The sequence below is a fragment of the Oncorhynchus mykiss genome, chromosome 18 (genome assembly GCF_057628025.1).
Source record: "Oncorhynchus mykiss isolate SJ-2025 chromosome 18, ASM5762802v1, whole genome shotgun sequence".
Taxonomy (NCBI): Eukaryota; Metazoa; Chordata; class Actinopteri; order Salmoniformes; family Salmonidae; genus Oncorhynchus; species Oncorhynchus mykiss.
In genome coordinates this window covers 64,023,466-64,050,210 of record NC_143039.1, presented here as the reverse complement: position 1 = coordinate 64,050,210, position 26,745 = coordinate 64,023,466, and the positions used below count along the sequence as shown (strand labels likewise).

Here is a 26,745-nt window from a genome sequence, read left to right as displayed (position 1 = left end):
ACTGAGTGTACGGTCTCTGTCAGCTATATCACAGCTGAAGAGTTATTTTCCATCAACTCCTCTGATAGCACCGCCACCAAACACTGACTGGGAGGCAGAGGAGATAAACAGGACGCAGTGTTCTTGTTCATAAGGGGTTGCTAATAAATAAGTATTTTCCTAATCAACTTCTATTGTACATTATGAGCCCTGCAATGGTGAATGTCCTTCATATTTCTAGGTTGCAGTTGGAAAGTGAGGTAGAGACAAATCAATTTCCCTCAGCATCTTTTTGATTTAAGAAAACACTTTCCTTCTAAATGATATTTTAATGCTGAACTAGGTCGAAGCCAACTGTGGAGGGGCCCTAGGGTTGGAAGATCCCCAGCTGTGAGAGCATGGTCTGGGGCCACATGGCATCAGTCTGCAGCCTGGTATGGGACAGATGGATAGGATGCTGTAAAAAATGGCATTCCACCTGCTAGAGGTTATAATCTGGACGCTGGCATATTCCACTTAGGTTACAGTGCTCCACAGGGAGACACATGCACGCGAGCGCACACACACACAAACACACACACCCGCACGCATACACACACACTGCTGGTTTTGTCTCCCCAGTGAGAGGGGGCCCAGATTGACATATAATCAGTGATTATCAGCGGTTGCTGGTCTGATTTTGGATAGGCAGTGTGTGTGTCTGCCTATAGTACAACAATGCCATAGACAGAAGGGGGATGAATGAGCCATGGACCGTTATGTGGAACATGTCATAGTAGATACATGTTGTAGGTACACATGGGAAGCTATTCGGTAGTGTGCCTACGTGTGTATGCCTGCGTGTGCCCCCGAGTGCCTTAAATGAACAGACCCAAAACGCACAATTATGCCGAGCAGGGCTTTGAGAGGTAACAGTCTACCAGAAACACTAATCAATCTGTGGAGTTGAGAGTATCATTGATGCAGGTAGAATCTTCCAGTAAGAACAGACATAGAACCAGCTTACATTTCCCAAGTCCTAACTTCAACTGAATGTGTGTGATGCTAAACTGACCTTAGCTGTGTCTAAAGAGAAACTTCCCCCTACTCCACTTTCATAATGCAAATCAACAGACAAATTACCACGTTCAACTTGTTAACTCTCTCTCTGTCTGCCATGTGCAATGCTAACTCCTACAAACTCTGACAGTCTCATGTGAGACGTTTATCTTTGTTTTTCAAATGTCAAATTTCAGAAGTTGTTCCAGACATTACATTTCGAAGTGTTTAAGTTGAAGTTTAGGCATTAAGTTAGAATTTTTAAGGTAAGGGTTAAGGTTACAGTAGGAATTAACTCTGGTTAAGGTAAGACCCAGCTAGCACAGTGGATCTGGGCCGATTCTGGCTGAGAGTCAAGGAACACAGCTGAGAATCAGACTCGGCCGACGTCATGTGGCCCAAGTATTACTTATGGCTAGGATGTGGGGATTGAGCTCGGGCCGATTCCGGTGTGAGTTATCTGGCCCAAATGTATTACTTCGGGATCGGGCCGATTGTGGCTACTCTCTGGCAGATGATTACACAGGCTGCTTTATATAATTAACACTTCATTATGTATTCATTTTTCCATATGTTTTCAATGTTTCTGTGATCAAAAAATAACATTTAAATGAAATTATTTAAGAGTCCTGTTTAAGTAATATTTTAGTATTTTGATACTTTGTGCAAGTGGCACAGTGGTTTAAGACACTTCTACAGATGCTGGCTCGATGCCTGTGCCGGCCGCGAACGGGAGACCCATGAGGCGACGCACAATTGGCCTAATGTCATCCGGATTAGGGGAGAGTTTGGCCGGCCGGGATGTCCTTGTCCCATCGTGCTGTAGCGACTCCAGTGGCGGGCCAGGTGGTTCTTCTGACACATTGGCTGGGTTGTGTTTCGGGGGACGCACGGCTCTTGACCTTTGGCGCTCCCGAGGCCGTACGGGAGTTGCAGCGATGGGACATGGATATGGCGAAAAAGGGGTAATTTGTATGTATAATAGTCATAGTCAAAGGAATAAATCTGGTACATTTTTATACATTTATTTAAATTTGCATTGGGCCGCTTCTGGGGGGATTCTGGTAAGATCGGTAAAGTCGTCTGAATTCTGGTAGACAGAAACGGCCTGATGTACTTGGGCTGATTCTGGGTAGTCATTCCCTTCTGATTCCGCGCCGTGTCCAACACCCGATTCTGGGCCAATTTAATCAGTTCTGGCCACCTGGAAGAGGGCCGCTTCTGAGTTGATTCCTCATTGCTAGCTGGGGGGTTACGGTTTGGGACAGGCTCAAAACAAAAATATCAAAAACGACTTTCTATTACGGGTTTAAACAAACAAACTTCGGAATCCGAGGCAGATGCTTATGCCTATCTGCCACAATGCCTTAATAAAACTGAAAATTACTTGAAGCTAACAGTGCTCACGGTTGCCTCTAGTGGCTGGTTTCCACGTCCCGAAGTCCTCAGACATTGATTGACGTCGAATACTGACTTGTATCACGGGTGACCTGGCTGAGCTGACTCATACTGATTATTTACACACACACACACAAACACACACACACACACACACACACACACACACACACACGCAGTCTTGTACAGCTAAACTAAACTATTTTCCCTAACGCCTGACCCTAAACCTAACCCTAACCAGTACTCTTACCCTAACCCTAACAACAAAAACCTAACCTTAACCATAACCATAGACCTAACCCTAGCTCCTAACCCTAAGCTAAAAACTAACCCTAGCTCCTAACTCTAACCCTTAACGTAATTCTAACCATAACACTAATCCTAACCTTAACCCTAAACCCCCTAGAAATAGCATTTGACCACGTGGGGACTAACAAAAATGTCCCCAGTTGGTCAAATTTAGTTTGTTTACTTCTCTTCCGCACAAGAATAGTTAAACACGTCCACACACACACACATAAACACACACACACACACATCCTCAACATAATCTATAAACAGAGATGTGTTCACTCCTACACACGAGCCAGAATATCAGTACATATTGAGCCATATGGGCCTTATCAGTCTACATGCATAAATAATTATTAGGACAGATGGAGAGAAATGTGTCTTGCTGGGTTATGCATGGTGTCCCAATTCTTACTTGGGTGAGCTTATCACACGCACACACGCACAGATATGAACATATAAACACACATACGCACACTAGCACACACACTTGCCCATAAGCAAAACATGTAATACTCTGTGTATCGTAAGGGGTTTGTGTGTGTGTGTGTGTGTGTGTGTGTGTGTGTGTGTGTGTGTATGTCTGTGTGTTGTCTGCTGGCTCACAGTGGGGTGTCTGCAGGATAAAACAGAGGAACAACTAAGTGATCCCTATTTGGAGAGGAAAGCGCAAAATGACTCTTGACATCAACAAATTCAGGAGTAAAAATGTGATTAACAAATCGCATAATAAATTGCATGGATAAATTCCGTGTTCAATAACAGTGGTTAACATTTGAATGACTTCCCCAACTCTGTACCCCACACGTACGTCTGTATGGTCCCTCAATCGAGTAGTGCATTTTAAGCACAGATTCAACCACAAAGATCAGAAAGGTTTTTCAACATTTCTAAAAAAAGGGCACCGATTTGTAGATGTTTAAAGATAAAAAGTGCAGACGCTGAATATCCCTTTCAGGACGGTTAAGTTATTAATTAGGCTTTGGATAGTGTATCAATATACCCAGTCACTACAAATATACTGCCGTCCTTCCTAACTCAGTTGCTGGAGAGGAAGGCAGCGGCTCAGGGATTTCACCATGAGGCCAATGGTGATTTTAAAAAAGTTACAGAGTTTAATGATTATGAAACGAGAAAACTGACATAAATGACAGAGTGGAAAAAAGGAAGCCTGTATAGAATACAAATACTCCAAAATATGCATCCTGCTTGCAACAAGGTATTTAAGTAATGTGGCAAATATATGAACCTTTTGTCCTGAATACAAAGCGTTAGGTTTGTGGAAAATACAATATAACACATTACTGTGTACCACTCTTCATATTTTCAAACATGGTGGTGGCTGCATCATGTTATGGGAATGCTTGTCATTGGCAAAGTTTTTTAGGATAAAAACAGCTATAAGTTCAGGCAACATCCTAGAGGAAAAACCTGGTTCAGTATGCTTTCCAACAGACACTGACAAATTCCAACAGACACTTTCCAACAGACACTTTCCAACAGACAAATTCACCTTTCAGCAGGACAATAACCTAAAACACAAGGCCAAATCCACACTGGAGTTGCTTTTCAAGATGACATTGAATGTTCCTGAGCGGTTTGAAAACGGCTTGAAAATCTATGGCAAAACTTGGAAATAGCTGTCTAGCAATGATCAACAATCAACTTGACAGAGCTTGAAGAATTTTACAAATAGTAATATGCAAATATTGTACAATCCAGGTGTGCAGAGCTCAGAGACGTACCCCAAAAGACTCACAGGTGCTGCTATAAAGTATTAACCCAAGGGTGTAATACTTACTGTATGAAATAAAAAATAAATTAGATCATTTTGTATTCAAGTTTTTCAAAATTTGCAAACATTTTGAAAAACCTGTTTCCACTTTGTCATTATAGGTCATTGTGTGTAAATGAGTGAGAGAGAAAAAAGAGATTTAATACATTTTGAATTCAGGCTGTAGCACAACCAAATGTGGAATAAGCCAAGGGGTATACTTCCTGAAGGCATTGTAGATAAAGCGCCTCGTTGTCAAAATCCCAAAGTATCCCTTCAAGGTACAATGACACTTTCCATTATTTTGTTTTAGCTCACCAATAAAGCTTGAATGGAAGCTTACCGCTTATTATTTTATCTGCCGATTAAATCCTAATTTGACGATGAGGGACTTTTGGAGGTTTAAATGGTGAATAGACAGATTGAATTGATATAAACTGGTCTTGTTAGACCCGAGGAGAAAGTCTGATTTTGACACATTAACTCCATATTTAGCTAGCATGTATTACAGTGCCTTACATTTAGTTTAACTTACTTCATTTTTGACCTCTGACCTCTTTTCACCTATTTTCCTTCAGATCAGAGAGAGAGAGAAAGACAGTCCGAGAGAGAAAGAGAAAGAAAGAGAGAAAGAGAGAGGGAGCGAGAGAGAGAGATGGGGGATACATATATATATATATAGAGAGAGAGATAGGGGATATATATATATAGAGAGAGATGGGGATATATATATATATATAGAGAGAGAGAGAGATGGGGGATTTATATATATAGAGATAGATGGGGGATATATACAGTGCCTTGCGAAAGTATTCGGCCCCCTTGAACTTTGCGACCTTTTGCCACATTTCAGGCTTCAAACATAAAGATATAAAACTGTATTTTTTTGTGAAGAATCAACAACAAGTGGGACACAATCATGAAGTGGAACGACATTTATTGGAAATTTCAAACTTTTTTAACTAATCAAAAACTGAAAAATTGGGCGTGCAAAATTATTCAGCCCCTTTACTTTCAGTGCAGCAAACTCTCTCCAGAAGTTCAGTGAGGATCTCTGAATGATCCAATGTTGACCTAAATTACTAATGATGATAAATACAATCCACCTGTGTGTAATCAAGTCTCTGTATAAATGCACCTGCACTGTGATAGTCTCAGAGGTCCGTTAAAAGCGCAGAGAGCATCATGAAGAACAAGGAACACACCAGGCAGGTCCGAGATACTGTTGTGAATAAGTTTAAAGCCGGATTTGGATACAAAAAGATTTCCCAAGCTTTAAACATCCCAAGGAGCACTGTGCAAGCGATAATATTGAAATGGAAGGAGTATCAGACCACTGCCCTCTAAACTTTCAGCTCATACAAGGAGAAGACTGATCCAAGGGGCCCTTGATCACTCTGGATGAACTGCAGAGATCTACAGCTGAGGTGGGAGACTCTGTCCATAGGACAACAATCAGTCGTATATTGCACAAATCTGGCCTTTATGGAAGAGTGGCAAGAAGAAAGCCATTTCTTAAAGATATCCATAAAAAGTGTCGTTTAAAGCTTGCCACAAGCCACCTGGGAGACACACCAAACATGTGGAAGAAGGTGCTCTGGTCAGATGAAACCAAAATTGAACTTTTTGGCAACAATGCAAAACGTTATGTTTGGCGTAAAAGCAACACAGCTGAACACACCATCCCCACTGTCAAACATGGTGGTGGTGCTTTTCTTCAGCAGGGACAGGGAAGATGGTTAAAATTGATGGGAAGATGGATGGAGCCAAATACAGGACCATTCTGGAAGAAAACCTGATGGAGTCTGCAAAAGACCTGAGACTGGGACGGAGATTTGTCTTCCAACAAGACAATGATCCAAAACATAAAGCAAAATCTACAATGGAATGGTTCAAAAATAAACATATCCAGGTGTTAGAATGGCCAAGTCAAAGTCCAGACCTGAATCCAATCGAGAATCTGTGGAAAGAACTGAAAACTGCTGTTCGCAAATGCTCTCCATCCAACCTCACTGAGCTCGAGCTGTTTTGCAAGGAGGAATGGGGAAAAAATTTCAGTCTCTCGATGTGCAAAACTGATAGAGACATACCCCAAGCGACTTACAGCTGTAATCACAGCAAAAGGTGGCGCTACAAAGTATTAACTTAAGGGGGCTGAATAATTTTGCACGCCCAATTTTTCAGTTTTTGATTTGTTAAAAAAGTTTGAAATATCCAATAAATATCGTTCCACTTCATGATTGTGTCCCACTTGTTGTTGATTCTTCACAAAAAATACAGTTTTATATCTTTATGTTTGAAGCCTGAAATGTGGCAAAAGGTCGCAAAGTTCAAGGGGGCCGAATACTTTCGCAAGGCACTGTAGGTGTCTGGTTAGACTGTAAACTCTCCTTCCAGACGAACATAAACATTAAATCTAGAATCAGCTTCCTATACCACAACAAAGCATCCTTCACTCATGCAGCCAAACATACCCTCGTAAAACTGACCATCCTACCGATCCTCGACTTCGGCGATGTCATTTACAAAATAGCCTCCAACACTCTACTCAACAAATTGGATGCAGTCTATCACCGTGCCATCCATTTTGTCATCAAAGCCCCATATACTACCCACCACTACGACCTGTATGCTCTCGTTGGCTGGCCCTCACATCTTACTCGTCGCCAAACCCACTGGCTCCAGGTCATCTACAAGTCTCTGCTAGGTAAAGAAGCGCCTTATCTCAACTCACTGGTCACCATAGCAGCACCCACCCGTAGCACACGCTCCAGCAGGTATATCTCATTGGTCACCCCCAAAGCCAATTCTTCCTTTGGCCGCCTCTCCTTCCAGTTCTCTGCTGCCAATGACTGGGACGAACTGCAAAAATCTCTGAAGCTGGAGACTCTTACCTCCCTCACTTACTTTAAGCACCAGCTGTCAGAGCAGCTCACAGATCACTGCACCTGTACATAGCTCATCTGTAAATAGCCCATCCAATCTACCTCATCCCCGCTCCTTTGCACCCCAGTATCTCAACTTGCACATCCTACCATTCCAGTGTTTAATTGCTATAATGTAATTACTTTGCCACCATGGCCTATTTATTGCCTTACCTCTCTTATCCTACCTCATTTGCACATGCTGTATATACATTTTTCTACTGTATCATTGATTGTATGTTTGTTTATTCCATGTGTAACTCCCTGTTGTTGTATGTGTCAACCTGCTTTGCTTTATCTTGGCTAGGTCGCAATTGCAAACTAGAACTTGTTCTCAACTAGCCTACCTGGTTAAATAAAGGTGAAAAATTAAGTACTTTAAAGTATTTTTACTGGAAGTATTTTTACTATTTTTACGGGATCCGGGCAGGTAGCTTGGCAGTTAGACATAGTGAGGGTCTATGGTGAGGTGATACGGGGCAGGTAGTCTAGCAGTTAGACTACCTAACTGATCAAGGTGTTAGAGGGACTATGGTGAGCTGGTCAGAGTGTTAGAGGGTCTATGGTGAGGTGATCAGGATGTTAGAGGGACTATGGTGAGGTGATCAGGGTGTTAGAGGGACTATGGTGAGGTGATCAGGGTGTTAGAGGGTCTATGGTGAGGTGATCAGGGTGTTAGAGGGACTATGGTGAGGTGATCAGGGTGTTAGAGGGACTATGGTGAGGTGATCAGGGTGTTAGAGGGACTATGGTGAGGTGATCAGGGTGTTAGAGGGACTATGGTGAGGTGATCAGGGTGTTAGAGGGACTATGGTGAGGTGATCAGGGTGTTAGATGGTCTATGGTGAGAAGAATCAGGGTATATAGGGACTATGGTGAGGTGATCAGGGTGTTAGAGGGACTATGGCGAGATGATCAGGGTGTTAGATGGTCTATGGTGAGAAGAATCAGGGTGTTAGATGGTCTATGTTGAGAAGAATCAGGGTGTTAGAGGGACTATAGTGAGGTGATCAGGGTGTCAGAGGGACTATGGTGAGGTGATCAGGGTTTTATGAGGGACTATGGTGAGGTGATCAGGGTGTTGAAGGGTCACAAACCTTACAGATCTGACTTTAGTAGTAATTAGGGTCAGAAATACAGTGCTGTGAAAAAGTATTTGCCCCTTTCTGAATCTCTATTTTTTGCATATTTTTGATACTGAATGTTTTCAGCTCCTCAACCAAAACCTAATAGTAGATACAGGGAACCTGAGTGAACAAATACAACAACAATTGGATACTTATTTTATTTATTTAATCAACAAAGGTATGCAACCCCCAGTTCCCCTGTGTGAAAAAGTAATGGCCCACTTACACTCAATAACTGGTTGTGCCACATTTAGCTGCAATGACTCCGACCAAATGCTTCCTGTAGTTACAATGACGGCCTACACCGGCCAAACCAGGATGATGCTGGTCCAATTGTGCGCCGCCCTATGGGACTCCCAATAACTGCCAGTTGTGATACAGCCTGGATTGGAACCATTGTGTCTGTAGTGACGCCTCTAGCACTGAGATGCAGTGCCTTAGACTGCTGCGTCACTCAGGATCCCTTTGCAGAATGTCAAACACTTTTTTTTACTACATGAATCAATATGTGTTATTTTATAATTTTGATGTCTTCATTATTATTCTACAATGTAGAAAATAGTTTAAAAAAAGAAAACCTCTTGAATCAGTAGGTGTGTCCAAACTTTTGACTGATACTGGATAGGATACAGTAAATAGGACACAGTATATAGGATAAAGTATACATGATAAAGTATGTAGGATATATGATATAGGAAATAATATCCGGTATATAGGATTTAGAATATAGGCCATAGAATATAAGATGTAGGAAATAGTATACTTAATACAGTATATAGGATATAGCATTTGGAATATAGTATATGGATATAGCATATGGATATAGGATATGGAATATAAGATATAAGATCTAGGGAGTTGAGGGAGGAGCAGAGAGGCGTTAGGGAAGGAGTGGAGTGAGGTACATCTAGGGAGTTGAGGGAGGAGGAGAGAGGAGTTAGGGAAGGAGTGGAGTGAGGTACATCTAGGGAGTTGAGGGAGGAGGAGAGAGGCGTTAGGGAAGGAGTGGAGTGAGGTACATCTAGGGAGTTGAGGGAGGAGGAGAGAGGAGTTAGGGAAGGAGTGGAGTGAGGTACATCTAGGGAGTTGAGGGAGGAGGAGAGAAGCGTTAGGGAAGGAGTGGAGTGAGGTACATCTAGGGAGTTGAGGGAGGAGGAGAGAGGCGTTAGGGAAGGAGTGGAGTGAGGTACATCTAGGGAGTTGAGGGAGGAGGAGAGAGGCGTTAGGGAAGGAGTGGAGTGAGGTACATCTAGGGAGTTGAGGGAGGAGGAGAGAGGAAGAGTAAAAGGAGAGGTAGAAATAACTAGATTTACGTAAACCATTCTTTGATGTGCTGTCTGTCAGTGTTTCATCCTTATAACAATTGGTATGGGTTTGGGATAAAAGGAGGGGATGTTGTGTGCTCTGTATGTCTTCCTTGTCAGTCTGGAGGAGAGTTTGGGGGATGTGACTAAGCATGGCGTTAAGTCACTGGAACAAATCTTCAGATGACACAAATCGCCTTGCGTCACTCTGCTTTCAGCAAGCCATGCTAGCTACCTAAACATAGGGAAAGCACGCACACACACAGGCCGACATAAACAGACACACAAACACACACTCAGACAGGCATTTAACATGGAACAAGCTTTCGACATGTGGCGTCGCCTAAACATGCATGTTAGCATGAGCGTGTGTGTATGTGATTCTGAGCGTGTGTATGTGATTCTGAGTGTGTGCGCATGTGATTCTGAGCGTGTGTGCATGTGATTCTGAGCGTGAGTGCATGTGATTCTGAGCGTATGTGCATGTGATTCTGAGCGTGTGTATGTGATTCTGAGCGTGTGTATGTGATTCTGAGCGTGTGTGCATGTGATTCTGAACGTGTGTGCATGTGATTCTGAGCGCGTGCATGTGATTCTGAGCGTGTATGTATGTGATTCTGAGCGTGTGTGCATGTGATTCTGAGCATGTGTGCATGTGATTCTGAGCGTGTGTGTAACGGCAATCAGAAGAGGAGGAGAAGCGAGAAGGATCGGAGGACCAATGCGCTGCGTGGTGTCCATAACGTTTATTTAAAAACATAAACTGAACACTACAAACAATAAACATAGAAAAACACACATAGACTACCCATCCCAACTCACCATGTTAAATAAAGACAAAACAAAGGAAATAAAGGTCAGAACGTTAAATGTGCAACCAGAGGAAAACAAGTCTAGACCACCTTTAACTCCAGACACAGAGACCAGTACAAAACTCTCCCTCGCCCTCCATTTAGCAAATCTGATCATAATTCTATCCTTCTGATTCCTGCTTACAAGCAAAAACTAAAGCAGGAAGCACCAGTGACTGGGTCAATAAAGAAGTGGTCAGATAACGCAGATGTTAATCTACAGGATTGTTTTGCGAGCACAGACTAGAATATGTTCAGAGATTCTACCGATGGCATTGAGGAGTACACCACATCAGTCACTGGCTTCATCAATACGTGCATCGATGACGTCGTCCCCACAGTGACCGTATGCACATACCCCAACCAGAAGCCATGGATTACAGGCAACATCCAAACTGAGCTAAAGGGTAGAGCTGCCGCTTTTAAGGAGCGGGACTCTAACCTGGACCCTTATAAGATATCCTGCTATGCCCTCCGACGAACCATCAAACAGGCAAAGCATCAATACAGGACTAAGATTGAATTGTACTACACCGGCTCCGATGCTCGTCGGATGTGGCAGGGCTTACTACCCACCCCAACTCACCATGTTAAATAAAGACAAAACAAAGGAAATAAAGGTCAGAACGTGACAGTACCCCCCCCCCCCAAAGGTGTGGACTCCGGCCACAAAACCTGAACCTATAGGGGAGGGTCTGGGTGGGTGTCTGTCCGCGGTGGCGGCTCTGGTGCGGGACGTGGAACCCACTTCACCACAGTTTTTGTCCGCCTCCTCAACAGCCCACTGTGGCCTCTTATGAGCGGTGACTCTCGCCGCCGACCCCCGACTGGGGACCCTAGCCATGGGTCCCGAATGGACGGGAGATTCCGGCAGTGCCGAACAGGCGGGAGATTCCGGCAGCACCGGACAGGCGGGAGACTCCGGCAGCTCCGGAGTGAAGGACGGCTCCGGCAGCTCCTGGCTGGCTGACGGCTCTGGCGGCTCCTGGCTGGCTGACGGCTCTGGCGGCTCCTGGCTGACTGGCGGCTCTGGGGGCTCCTGGCTGACTGGCGGCTCTGGCGGCTCAGGATAGACTGGCGGCTCTGGAGGCTCAGGACAGATTGGCGGCTCTGGCGGCTCAGGACAGACTGGCGGCACTGGCGGCTCAGGACAGACTGGCAGCTCTGGCGGCTCAGGACAGACTGGCGGCTCTGGCGGCTCAGGACAGACGGGCGGCTCTGGCGGCTCAGGACAGACGGCAGACTCTGGCGGCTCAGGACAGACGGGAGACTCTGGCGACTCAGGACAGACGGGAGACTCTGGCGACTCAGGACCAACTCGCCGTGTGCCACCCCCCCAATACATTTTTGGGGCTGCCTCTCGGGCTTCCAGCCGCGCTGCAGTGCTGCCAGCTCTGCTTTGGGGCGGCGATATTCCCCTGGCTGTGCCCAGGGTCCTTTGCCGTCCAGAATTTCCTCCCATGTCCAGGAGTCCTGTGTTCTTTGCCGCTGCTGCTGCTGCCCTTTACCACGCTGCTTGGTTCTTTGTTGGTGGGTGTTTCTGTAACGGCAATCCTCCTCCGATCCTTCAGAAGAGCTTGTAAGTGTCCATAACGTTTATTTAAAGACATACACTGAACACTATAAAACAATAAATGTGAAACGAACCAAACCGAAACAGTACCGTTGTAACAAACACACACACGGAAAACAAACACCCACCACTCAAAAGTGAAACCCAGGGTACCTAAGTATGATTCTCAATCAGAGACAACTAACGACACCTGCCTCTGATTGAGAACCATACTAGGCTGAACTCAAAACCCCATCATAAAAAAAACACACATAGACTGCCAACCCCAACTCACGCCCTGACCATACTAAATAAAGACAAAACAAAGGAAATAAAGGTCAGAACATGACAGTGTGTGTGATTCTGAACGTGTCTGTTTGTGATTCTGGGCGTGTGTGTGCGTGATTCTGAGCTTGTGTATGTGATTCTGAGCTTGTGTGTATGTGATTCTGAGCGTGTATGTATGTGATTCTGAGCGTGTGTGTGTGATTCTGAGCGTGTGTGAATATGTACAGTGTGCGCTTATATCTGACCTATATATGGCTACAACACAGCTGTACAGAACCCATGCAGACCACAACATGCAGAACTATCACATTCAAAACTATCACTCTCAGTCACATAGCTAATTCATGAGGAAATTAAAAGCCGATTACAACAGTGAAATGCTTACTAACAAGCCCTTAACCGACAATGCAGTTTTAATAAAATGAAGAGTTAAGTAAAAAATAGACAAGTAAAAAATAAAAACAACAAATAATTAAACAGCAGCAGTAAAATAACAGTAGCGAGGCTATTTACAGGGGGGTACCGGTACAGAGTCAATGTGCGTGAGCACAGGTTAGTTGAGGTAATTGAGGTAACATGTACATGTCGGTAGAGTTAAAGTGATTATGCATAGATAATAATCAGGGAGTAGCAGCAGTTTAAAAGAGGGGGTGGGGGAGGGGAACAGCAATTTAAATAGTCTGGGTAGCCTTTTGATTAGCTGTTCAGGAGTCTTATGGCTTGGGGGTAGAATCTGTTAAGAAGCATTTTGGACCTAGACTTGGCACTCCGGTACCGCTTGCCGTGTGGTGGAAGAGAGAACAGTCTATGAGTAGGCTGGCTGGAGTCTTTGAATTTTTAAGCCTTCCTCTGACACCTCCTGGCATTCCTTTGACACCTCCTCTTGGCCCCAGTGATGTACTTGGCAGTATGTTTGGCACCAGTGATGTACTTGGCAGTAAGCCTTGCGGTCGGAGGCCAAGCAGTTAACATACCAGGCAGTGATGCAACCAGACAGGATGCTCTTGATGGTGCAACTGTATACATTTATGAGGATCTGAGGACCAATGCAAATATTTTCATTCTCCTGATTGGAATAGGCTTGCCCTTTTAACTGTCTTGCCCTTTTAACTGTCTTGGTGTGTTTGGACCATGATAGTTGGATGGTGATGTGGACAGCAAGGAACTTGAAGCTCTCAACCTGCTCCATTACAGCCCCGTCGATGAGAATGGAGGTGTCCAAAGTCCTCGTTTTCCTGTAGTCCACAATCATCTCCTCTGTCTTGATCACGTTGAGGAGAGGTTTTTGTCCTGGCACCACACGGCCATGTCTCTGCCTTCCTCTCTATAGGCTTTATCATCATTGCTGGTGATCAGGCCTACCACTGTTGTGTAGTCAGCAAACTTAATGATGGTGTTGGAGTTGTGCCTGGCCATGCAGAAATGGGTGAACATGGAGTACAGGAGGGGACTGAGCACGCACCCTTGATGAGCCAACGTGTTGAGGATCAGCGTGGCAGATGTGTTGTTACCTACCCTTACCACCTGGGGGTGGCCCGTCAGGAAGTCCAGGATCCAGTTGCAGAGGGAGCTGTTTAGTCCCAGGGTCCTTAGCTTAGTGATGAGCTTTGAGGGCACTATGGTGTTGAACGCTGAGCTGTAGTCAATGAATAGCATTCTCACATCCTTTGGTTTAGGTGGAAAAGGGCAGTGTGGAATGCAACAGAGATTGCATCATCTGTGGATCTGTTGGTGCGGTATGCAAATTGGAGTGGGTCTAGAGTTTCAGGAATAATTGTGTTGATGTGAGCCATGACCAGCCTTTCATAGCACTTCATGGATACAGATATGAGTGCTACAGGTCGGTAGTCATTTAGGCAGGTTACTGGGCACAGGGTCTGCTTGAAACATGTTGGTATTACAGACAAAGTCAGGGACAGGTTGAAAATATCAGTGAAGACACTTGGGCAGCGCATGCTCGGAGTACATGTCCTGGTAATCCGTCTTGCACTGCGGCCTTGTGAATGTTAACCTGTTGAAAGGTCTTACTCACATCGGCTACGGAACGCGTGGTCACACAGTTGTCCGGAACAGCTGATGCTATCATGCATACTTCAGTGTTGCCAGCCTCGAAGCAAGCACAGAAATATTATAGCTTGTCTGGTAGGCTCGTGTCACTGGGCAGCTCGTGGCTGTTCTTCCCTTTGTAGTCTAATAGTTTGCAATCCCTGCCACATCCGACGAGCATCGGAGCCGGTGTAGTACAATTCAATCTTAGTCCTGTATTGATGCTTTGCCTGTTTGATGGTTCGTCAGAGGGCATAGCAGGATATCTTATAAGTGTCCAGGTTAGAGTCCCGCTCCTTAAAAGCGGCAGCTCTACCCTTTAGCTCAGTTTGGATGTTGCCTGTAATCCATGGCTTCTGGTTGGGGTATGTGCATACGGTCACTGTGGGGACGACGTCATCGATGCACGTATTGATGAAGCCAGTGACTGATGTGGTGTACTCCTCAATGCCATCGGAAGAATCTCTGAACATATTCTAGTCTGTGCTCGCAAAACAATCCTGTAGATTAACATCTGCGTTATCTGACCACTTCTTTATTGACCCAGTCACTGGTGCTTCCTGCTTAGTTTTTGCTTGTAAGCAGGAATCAGAAGGATAGAATTATGATCAGATTTGCTAAATGGAGGGCGAGGGAGAGTTTTGTACTGGTGTCTGTGTCTGGAGTTAAAGGTGGTCTAGACTTGTTTTCCTCTGGTTGCACATTTAACATGCTAGTAGAAGTTAGGTAGAACGGATTTAAGTATACCTGCATTAAAGTTCTCGGCCACTAGGAGCTGAATGAGCGTTTTCCTGTTTGCTTATGGCCTTATACAGCTCATTGAGTCTGGTCTTAGTGCCATTATCGGTTTGTGGTGGTACAAAAAATATAGATGATAACTCTCTTGGTAAATAGTGTGGTCTACAGCTTCTCATGACTTACTCTACCCCAGTCGAGAAATACCTTGAGACTTCCTTAATATTAGATTTCGTGCACCATCTGTTGTTTACAAATATACACAGACCACCACCCCTTGTCTAACTGGAGGTAGCTGTTCTATCTTGCCAATGCAGCTTAAACCCACCAGCTGTATTTTATCCATGTCGTCATTCAGCCACGACTCAGTGAAACATAAGATATTACAGTTATTAATGTCCCGTTGGTAGGATATTCGGGATTGTAGCTCGTCTATTTTGTTATCCAATGATTGTACATTGGCTAATAGGATTGATGGTAGAAGCAGATTACCCACTTGCCGTCGGTTCCTTACAAGGCACCCCGACCTATGTCCCCGATATATCCGTCTCTTTCTAATGTGAATGACGGGGATTTGGGCCTTGTCATTTGTCTGAAGTAAAACCTTTGTAAAATCTTTGTTAAGTACGAGGTGATTAATTGCTGTCCTGTCATCCAGAAGATCTTTTCAGTCATAAGAGATGGTGGCAGAAACATTACGTGCAAAATGCATTACAAATAACGCGAAAAAATACACACAATAGCACAATTGGTTAGGAGTTTGTAAAATGGCAGCCATCTCCTCAGTCGCCATTGCAGCTGTCAATGTTCGGCCAACCCCTGACCCTTAAACTCCCTCCCTTTAAAACCTTAGAAACTTTATGAAAACATCAACAACAAACACAAGCTAACTCTTATTTTCTATCATTGAAACAGTCGATATGAATCTACAGTATATCTAATTCCCATATAGTGTTTTTAAAGGTAAAGGGATATGAAGGGTATAGGGTGCCTGGAGGGTTTTTTAAGGTTTGACTTATTAATTCTCTATGCACACAGAAGATCCCACTAAATACATTTTTATCAGTGTGTCAACACAGGTGGAGAGAGATAAAGGTAAGATTGAGGTTGCTTTGTGATCCCTTTGCCTGACTCTGGGGTCTGATTTATGGTGCTCCAGATTGCGATGGAGGATTAGAACCAGATTAGTTCACCAAAGAGACCAGGAAGTAACATATCTGATCAATGCTCCAAATGTTCCATCCATTTCCTGTGAAGAGCCCCATTGGCTCCCAGTGAAAATACTCTTCCTCAATAATTTTGAGATTCATACCTCACATTTTCATAACTTTCATAACATAACTAACTTTTTAGCACTTGTGGCACAAATCCAATGCAATCCAATGGTACCTTTATTAGCATGTTTGCGCTGTCCAAATCATCCTAGAGTATGTACAAATGTATTGTGTACCTCAGTTAAGTTACTTATAGATGAATTGACAATGAAACCTGAACATTGTAATAGTTACCACTGACTTGCATTGGATTTGTGCCACAAATGCCAAAATATTAGCATTTAACACAGTGGCCAGGTAAACAAAAACGCAATCTTAAGGTTACGCATTAACTCCAAATGCTTTTGATAAGGGTTAAGGTTTTGTATAGGCTTAAAACCAAAATATCAAAAACAACTTTCAACTGCTAGATTCAAACATGCAACCTTTGGAATCAAAGGCAGATGCTTACTCCCATCTGCCAGCCACGCCCATAAGAGGCTTAGGAGTGACTCCTAGCAAAACTGAAACCAACTTGAAGGTAAGAGCGCTCCCTGTTGCCAGTAGTGGAGGGTTTCCATGTCATCTTCCGACGTCATCACACATGGATGTACGTCGAATACTGACTTGTTTCAGAGTTGACTTGCCTGCTCTCCTACATCTCGTGCAGGAGTGCTTTGTCACCACAACCTCCTGCTCCTGGCCTCCTGGTCCCCGGCCGATCTAGGCTAATTGCTCACCCCTAAGCCTCTTTAGACGGATTAGCTATCTGCCTGGTGTGCTAGCTAGTCTAGAGAAGAGCAAAGGAACACCGGTTGCCATCAGATCCATAGACTTTGGCAACCTATACTCCATGTTGGCACCAAAGTATCCGTGGCAACAACTCATTTAGATTCTAACTACATTTGAACTTTCATACGAACATGATACAATTTACAATCCCTTTGAGCATGGTGAAGTTGTTAATTACACATTGGATGGTGTATCAATACACCCAGTTACTACAAAGATACAGACGCTCTTCCTAACTCGGTTGCCGAAGAGGAAGGAATCTGCTCAGGGATTTAACCATGAGGCTAATGGTGACTTTAAAACAGTTACAGAGTTTAATGGCTGTGATAGGAGAAAACTGAGGTAGGATCAACAACATTGTAGTTACTCCAAAATACTAACCTAAATGACAGAGTGAAAAGAACAAAGCCTGTACAGAATATAAATATTCCCAAAAAGACATGTTTGCCATAAGGCACAAAACAATTTGGCAAAGCAATTCACTTTCTATCCTGAATAAAAAATGTTGTGTTTGCGGCAAATCCAATACAACACAGTACTGAACATCACTCTCCATATTTATAAGCATTGTGGTGGCTGCATCATGTTATGGGTACGCTTGTAATTGTTAAGGGCTGGGGCGTTTTTCAGGATAAAACATAAATGGAATACAGCTTAGCACATGCAAAATCCTAGAGGAAAAACTGGTTCAGTCTGCTTTCCACCAGACACCGGGAGATTAATTCACCTTTCAGCAGGACAATAACCGAAAATACAAGGCCAAATCTACACTGGAGTTGCTTACCAAGAAGACAGTGAATGTTCCTGAGAGGCATGTTACAATTTTGATTTAAATCTACTTGAAAATCTTGCACAATCCAGGTGTGGAAAGCTCTTAGAGACTTACCCAGAAAAACTCTCCTTGTCAATAACACATATGCCAACACAAGAGATAAGACTACATATAATGCAAGAAAATAGGTCTAAAAGTGCTGTAACTCACCTCTTTAGAGCCTAAACAATGGGTCCAGCGATGCAGATATATCCCAAACTATGCCAGCGATGACTGTACCACGTATCTACAATTCTGTACTACTAACCTACACTCTAGCTGCTAATCCTGTTGAACATACTGTCACATAATGTGGCTATAATCTATACATACACCATGCTTGCAAGCTATTGCATGGAGCAGCTCTATCTTAAAGTCTGAAATCAGCAAAGTCCAGCAGCCCTCATTCAAACTAAATAGATGAGGTAATTCTGACTCTAGCCTAAACTCTAGCTGTCCATTGCCACAATATGAAGGAAACTAAAGTCTACACTGGCTCATACTGTGCTGTAATGTATGACAGTGCTAAGCTAAAGTCTATGAAGTAGCAGAGTTTGTGTGAGTAGCGTCTGTAGGCTAAAGTCAGTCATGCTGTGGAGAGCTGTTTGACAGAGCGGCAGCTTCCCTGATCCCTTCTGCTCTGTCAGACGGAAAAGTGGAGCAGCCGTCACACATCCCACCCTCCCTCTCCTCCACTTTCATCCCTCGCTGCCACGCTTCGATGCCCCCTCCCTCTGCCTAACACTTCCGCTAGCCATGTGCCAGAAAGAGGAAGAGGAGGAGGAGGAAGTGGAGGAGGAAATGGAGATCTATTTCCACTTCAGGTATATACTGCCAGTAGGGGGCTTAAGAAAGAGGAGTGTGACAAAGTTTATTTTAACACACAAACACACACACAAACACACACACACACACACACACACACACTTGCATTCTGCACAATAGCATTCGGAAATAAAATAATCGCTGAAACTCCAAAACAAGTTTCAGTCTTGGTTTGTTTGTAGCTCAACTTACCATGTCATCAAAACAGCATCAAATGGACTAGATTGTCATAGGGTTACAAGTAAACAACCTATTTACTGTCAAGGCCATGGGGAAAATTAAATAACTTAGTTTGAGCCCGTACATTTGCAAAGGTTACATTTGGCGTGATGAAAATTGCATTTGGCTTGAAAATGGCTGTCTAGCAATGATCAACAACCACCTTGAGAGCTAGAATATTTTGAAAAATAATAATGTGCAAATATTGTACAATTGCCAAGGCAAGAAACTCTGATCCAATCCATTTCCAATCCATTTCCAATCCATTTCACAGAACCGCTTGTTGAAATTTTGATGAGGCTATCTTGTTCAGATATTGGTAAGTGGACAGGAGATAGGGCATGAAAGGGATAACGAATCCAGGTGTTTGTGTCGTCCATTTCGGGAAAGTACCTGCGTAATTGCGCAACCAGCTCACTCAGGTGCTTCGGTATATCACATTTGACATGGTCCGTAAGCTTGAGTTCATTTGCACAAAAAAATCATACAATGATCAAATCAAAGTTTATTTGTCATGTGCACCGAATACAACACCGTACAGTATAGAAATATAGCAGAGTAATCAGGAAACATGCAGGTTACAATGAGTAACAGATCACATGATATTAGACCATTAGGATCATGGATCAAATATAATTGGAGTGCTCAGTTACTATAGAATGTAATTTACTGTAGCATGTCAGTTACTATAGAATGTAATTTACTATAGCATATCAGTTACTATAGAATGTAATTTACTTTAGCATGTCAGTTACTATAGAATGTAATTTACTATAGCATACCAGCATCCCTACGGTGAAGCATGGTGGTGGCAGAATCATGCTGTGGGGGTGTTTTTCAGTGGCAGGGACTAGGAGACTAGTTAGGATCGAGGGCCAGAGAAACGGAGTAAAGTACAGAGATCCAGGGTTGAAGGTTCACCTTTCAACAGGACAACAACCCTAAGCACAAGGCAACGCAGGAATGGCTTCGGGACAAGTCTCTGAATGTCCTTGAGTTGCCCAGCCAGGGCCCGGACATGAACCAGATTGAACATCTCTGCAGGGACCTGAAAATAGCTGTTCCCTATCCAACCTGACAGAGCTTGAAAGGATCTGCAGATAAAAAGGGGAGAAACTCCCCAAATACAGGTGTGCCAAGCTTTTAACATCATACCCAGGAAGACCAGGAAGACACACACACACACACACACACACACACACACACACAGACACACACACACAGACACACACACAGACACACACACACACACACACACAGACACACACACACACACACACAGACACACACACACACACAAGCACACACACAGACACACACACACACAAGCACACACACAGACACACACACACACACAGACACACACACAGACACACACACAAATGCACTTTATCCCTGAAATCTTTATCCCTTATGACTCTAAAGAGCACCACACCAGGGGTGGTTGTTTGTGTGTGTGAGCAACAGTGAACAACACTGTGTGTGTGTGTGTGTGTGTCTGCGTGTAAGTGCACATATGTGTGCATGTACAGTTGAAGTCAGAGTTTACATACACCTTAGCCAAATACATTTAAATTCAGTTTTCACAATTCCTCACATTTAATCCTAGTAAAAATTCCCTGTCTTAGGTCAGTTAGGATCACCACTTTATTTTAAGAAAGTGAAATGTCAGAATAATATTTGAGAGAAAGATCTATTTTATATTTTATTTCTTTCATCACATTCCCAGTGGGTCAGAAGTTTACATACACTCAACTAGTATTTGGTAGCATTGCCTTTAAATTGTTAAACTTGGGTCAAATATGTCGGTTAGCCTTCCACAAGCTTCCCACAATAAGTTGGGTGACAGAGCTGGTGTTACTAAGTCAGGTTTGTAGGCCTCCTTGCTCGCACGCGCTTTTTCAGTTCTGCCCACAAATTGTCTATAGGATTGAGGTCAGGGCTTTGTGATGGCCACTCCAATACCTTGACTTTGTTGTCTTTGAGTCATATTGCCACAACTTTGGAAGTATGCTTGGGGTCATTGTCCATTTAGAAGACCCAAGCTTTAATTTCCTGACCGATGTCTTGAGATGTTGCTTCAATATATCCACATAATTTTCCTCCCTCATGATGCCATCACCATGAAGTGCACCAGTCCCTCCTGCAGCAAAGCACCCCCAGGACATGATGCTGCCACCCCCGTGCTTCATGGTTGGGATGGTGTTCTTCGGCTTGCAAGCTTGCCCTTTTTTCCTCCAAACATAACGATGGTCAGTATGGCCAAACAGTTCTATTTTTGTTTCATCAGACCAGAGGACATTTCTCCAAAAAGTATGGTCTTTGTCCCCATGTGCAGTTGCAAACCGTAGCCTGGCATTTTTATGGAGGTTTTGGAGCAGTGGCTTCTTCCTTGTTGAAAGGCCTTTCAGATTTTGTCGATATAGGATTTGTTTTACTGTGGATATAGATACTTTTGTACGTGTTTCTTCCAGCATCTTCACAAGGTCCTTTGCTGTTGTTCTGGGATTGATTTGCACTTTTTGCACCAAAGTATGTTACTCTCTAGGTGAGCGGAATGACGGATTTGTGATCCCATGGTGTTTCTACTAGTGTACTATTGTTTCTACAGATGAACGTGGTACCTTCAGGCGTTTGGAAATTGCTGCAAAGGACGAACCAGACTTGTGGAGGTCCACAATTTTTTTTTTCTGAGGTCTTGACTGATTTCTTTTCCCACAATGTCAAGCTAAAAGGCACTGAGATTGAACGAAGGTCTTGAAATACATTCAGGTACACCTCCAATTGACTCAAATGATGTCAATTAGCCTATCAGAAGCTTCTAAAGCCATGACATAATTTTCTGGAATTTTCCAAGCCTTTTAAAGACAGGGTCAATTTGCTCACTGACCCACAGGAATTGTGATTCAGTGAATTATAAGTGAAATAATCTGTCTGTAAACAACTGTTGGAAAAAATACTTGTATCATGCACAAATAAGATGTCCTTACTGACTTGCCAAAACTATAGTTTGCTTACAAGAAATGTGTGGACTGGTTGAAAAACAAGTTTTAATGACTCCAAACTAAGTGTATGTAAACTTCTGACTTCAACTGTACGTGTGTATGTGTGTGTATGCACCCCTGCGTGTATGCTTGTGTGTGTGAGCTCGACTGTGCGTGTTTGCGCATGCATGTATGTATGTGTGTGTGTGTGTGTGTGTGTGTGTGTGTGTGTGTGTGTGTGTGTGTGTGTGTGTGTGTGTGTGTGTGTGTGTGTGTGTGTGTGTGTTGTGACAGCAGGAGGTCTGACCCCCAAAGCATGCATGTGTTCTGGATCAAGGGAGAGAGGGAGATGCTGGAGGCAAGGTCAGGGACCACTCTGGAGAGAGGAGCAGAAAATCCATCATCATTTCAGAGAGGCTGCAGAGGCATGACCTAGCCAGAGAGAGGGAACAATGCTGCATACCTCCAGACCTTTAAAGTGCAGTTATAACAACATATGATAACGTCAATCTCTTACACAACAATGCTTTTGTTTAGATAAAGGAAGGAATGCAATGGTGAAGGATAAAGAGTAAGAGTGGTCTCTATAGCACAATACAGCTAGCTCAATATGGTAAACGGGTTGCCAGCCTGAACATCTCTCTCTCTCCTACTCTCTCTCTCTGTTCTCTCTCTCTCTGCCTCTCTATCTTCCTTACTCTCTCTACCTCCTCTCTCTACCTCACACTCTTTCTACCTCTCTCTCGCTCTCTCTATACCTCTTTTTTGTTCTCTCTCACTCTGTGTGTCTCCCTCACTCTCTCTCAATCCCCCTCTCTCCCTTCATGCTAGATGTTTAACTTTGCCATACTGCATGTGAAAAACCCAATTTTATGGTATGAGTTGGACAAGAGTGGAAGGGTTTAGGGGGATCTGCTATCCTGTTAACCACTCAGGCTTTGATCACCCTACCTGAACCAAGATAGAGACCTCAACCCACCTGAACCCAATCACATAAAGTTTGACACAGATCCATAAATATGATTTACAGAGAAAGTGAGGGATAGAGAGAGAGAGAGAGAGAGAGAGAGAGAGAGAGAGAGAGAGAGAGAGAAAAGGGAGAGAGGAGAGAGAGAGAGAGAGAGAGAGAGAGAGAGTCATGCTCAACATGAGCTCCTGATATATATCATATTTCTTTGTTTTTAGAATGAGATGAACACTCGAATCAAAAAAGAATTCCAGACAAGAAGTGATGAACAACAACTCTATTCATTCAGAATAGAAAAAAAGTAACTTTGCGCCTCAAGTCAAGAAGTTTTGATTCTAGCAGCTGCGCAGCAGCAATAGTAGCAGAGCCCACAAGCACCATGTCCCCACTCCCCCTCAGCGCAGAATCCATTATCTACCCTAAAGAGGCCAGAAATGACACAATGAGGAAAGCTTTTAAACAGAAACTACTAAAGGGGAGGCCAGAAACCCTTTTTGCAGACCTCTACAAATACGGTGACGTGAGTAATCTCATCTTCCTCACTGACCAGCCAAATGCATGGCACTCAGCAGTCTGCTCTCACTACCCATCCATAAAGAAAGAGGGAATCTGTAAAGCTGAAAATTAAAGTGTGTCACCCTGACAGCACCCTGATAACACCATGATAACAATCAACCTCTACAAGACTGGGACTGTCATGGTGCAAGGTAACATTAGGCTGTTTGAAACATACTTTCAGAATATTAAGGAGAGAGCAGAGAGAGAGAAGGACACCACCAGTGACATGCCCTCCCACAAGACAAACCAGCACCACCCTCACCCCTACTCTCCCCACCCAAAAAGGCACATCCAGCACCTCTTCCCACCATAGTGGAGGACACGCCCCAGGAGGAGAGTGACCCCCTCAGTGCAGAGCAGGCTCAGGCCCTCCTCACCACCATGGCTGCCATGAGGGATGAGTTCACCAAACTGGAGGGGGAGGTGGTCCTGCTGAGGGAGGGCGTGAGCAAACAGCATCCAGACATCCACACCTTAGAGGAGCTCCTAACCAAGATGAGGATAGTGCAGAACAGCAGCCTTGCAAAACAGCTGAAAAAGGTTCAGCAAGAGAGAGACGGACTCAAGAGAGAGCTGGCTGATCTAACAAAGGAGGTGAGAGAGCTCCAAAAAGACAGGCAGAACAGTAATGACGATCTGACCACACTAAGAGAGGAGGTGCAGGAGAGAAAGAGAACAGAGGACAGGCTGCAGGAGCAGCTAGATCACCACTCTATGACCTGCCCTCACACAGCAAAGGAGCCCAGCCTCCCACTGACAGCGGCATCGGCACAGACCCGCCACACCCCAGCTCCAACACCCACCAGCCCCCCCTCTGCCCCCTCCAGTCCAGAATAAACACTGGCTGACATTGTTCTGTTGATGGACTCAAATGGGAAGTTTGTTCAGGAGAATAAACTTTTTCCTAGACACAAAACGAGAAAGGTGTGGTGCCCAACAACGCAGAGTGCCATGGAGCTGCTTGATAAGGCCCATCTCGGGTCGCCAAGCCACATAATCATTATTACCGGAAGCAACGTCCTACGTGCTCAGCAAGAGAGGGTGGTGACTTCACTACGGGGAGTGATTGAGAAGGCCGCAATCTTTCCCAACTCAAGGATCGTGGTGTCAACCCTTCTACAGAGGAAGGACTTCCACCCTGCCACAATCCAAAGAATAAACGCCAGCCTATCCTGGGACTGTGCCCTGCGACCCAATGTATACCTAGCCCACCATCCTACCCTCGATCTGGACTGTCTCTATGACCATGTTCACTTGTACAGGGAGACAGTCCCCATCCTTGCCAAGACTCTCAAGGACGCTGCTTTAAACCCCAGTCCGACCTCTCCACCCAGGAACAGGGGAGCAATCTCGACCCCGCCAAGATCACCGAGAAGACACCCCGGACCAGCACTCTGGAACCCCCAGCCACGACCACAGCACCACCAACCTCAATGCCCACCACAGCCAGTGCAGCACAGATCACCCCAGCCCAGCTTCAGAGCCACCCAGACGAGGCCTCCCACCCCCCTGCCCCCACCGCAGACCCACACTTGGAGGAGCCACAGCCCAGCAGGCAGAGCTACGCACAGGCTGTGAGAGGAGCAACTGGCCCAGCCCCCACCAACCAAATGAGTGATATTAAACAAATGCTGAGTCTACTATGCTCACATGTGATAGGCCGAGGGTCATGAAAAGATGAGCACAAGAACTCCACCATCCTCACACTACACCCACCCAAGTGGCATGACACAAATTCTATCTGAAATTATAAACAAATTACATTTGCATAATAAGAGTTTACTTTAATTGAAAAATCCTATTTTAATAGTTCTTGTTGGATTGTGAGTGTTTGTCTCATTTTGAAGGTAAAGAAAAAAAAAGGTGATGAAATCTTTTTACGTTGGATGTTGGAATTTACAAGGCTTGAAGTCCTCTGCTTTTGGACTAAAGAGCAGAAACCCAGACTTCCTGAAAGAAATTGATGTTGTTGATATTGTAGTACTACAGGAAACATGGTGCAGAGGTGATGTTTCCACTGGCTGTCCACTAGGTTATTGGGAGATAATCATACCATCCACTAAATTAAAAGGAATCAAACAGGGCAGAGACTCAGGGGGAATGCTAATATGGTATAAATCTGAACTAATTCATTAAATCGAATTGATCAAAACAGGAGAATACTTTATATGGTTAAAAATCAACAAGGAGACTATCTTGACAGATAAAAACGTCATCCTCTGTGCCACATACATTCCCCCTTCAGAGTCACCCTACTTCAATGAAGAGAGTTTCTCCATTCTAGAGGGGGAAATGAGTCACTTTCAGGCCCAAAGCAACGTACTGGTCTGTGGAGACCTGAATGCTAGAACAGCAGAAGAACAAGACACTATTAACAGTCATGGGGATAAACACCGACCAAGAAGCAACAACCTTTCCCTCCCCACATACCCCCACAGAAACAACTATGACAAAGTGAAAAACAAAAACGGAGTACAGCTCGTGAAGCTCTATGGAACACTGGGTCTGTACATAGTCAATGGTAGGCTGAGAGGGGACTCTTTTGGTAGGTAAACCTACAGCTCATCCCTTGGCAGCAGCACTGTAGACTACTTCCTCACCGACCTAAACCCAGAGTCTCTCAGAGCCTTCACAGTCAGCCCACTAACACCTCTCTCAGACCACAGTAAAATCACAGTATATCTGAGAAGAGCAGAACCCAACCATGAAGCATCACAGCCCAACAAATAACATGGTACAAAACAGGCCTATAGATGGAGTGCAAACAGTACAGACATCTACCAAAAAGCAATTAGTAGCCAAAAAATACAATCTCTCCTGGACAACTTTTTGGCCTTAACATTCTCCTACAGCAATGAAGGTGTAAATTTGGCTGTTTGTAACATAAACTTTATATTTGACAAATTAGCCTCCTTGGCTAATTTAAAGAAGCATAAGAGCAAACCAGAAATAACAGATAATGAAAAGTGGTTTGATAATGATTGCAAAAATCTAAGAAAGTCATTGAGAAATATATCTAATCAAAAACA

General features: G+C 44.1%; 1 protein-coding gene and 1 pseudogene across 1 annotated transcript in view; one reads left to right on the top strand and one right to left on the bottom strand.

Annotated features, from left to right (window-relative positions):
- Positions 1 to 26,745, bottom strand: part of LOC110496862 (adhesion G protein-coupled receptor B2) — a 459,244-nt gene that overhangs the window by 109,451 nt on the left and 323,048 nt on the right.
- Positions 23,586 to 25,520, top strand: LOC149975620 (uncharacterized; annotated as a pseudogene).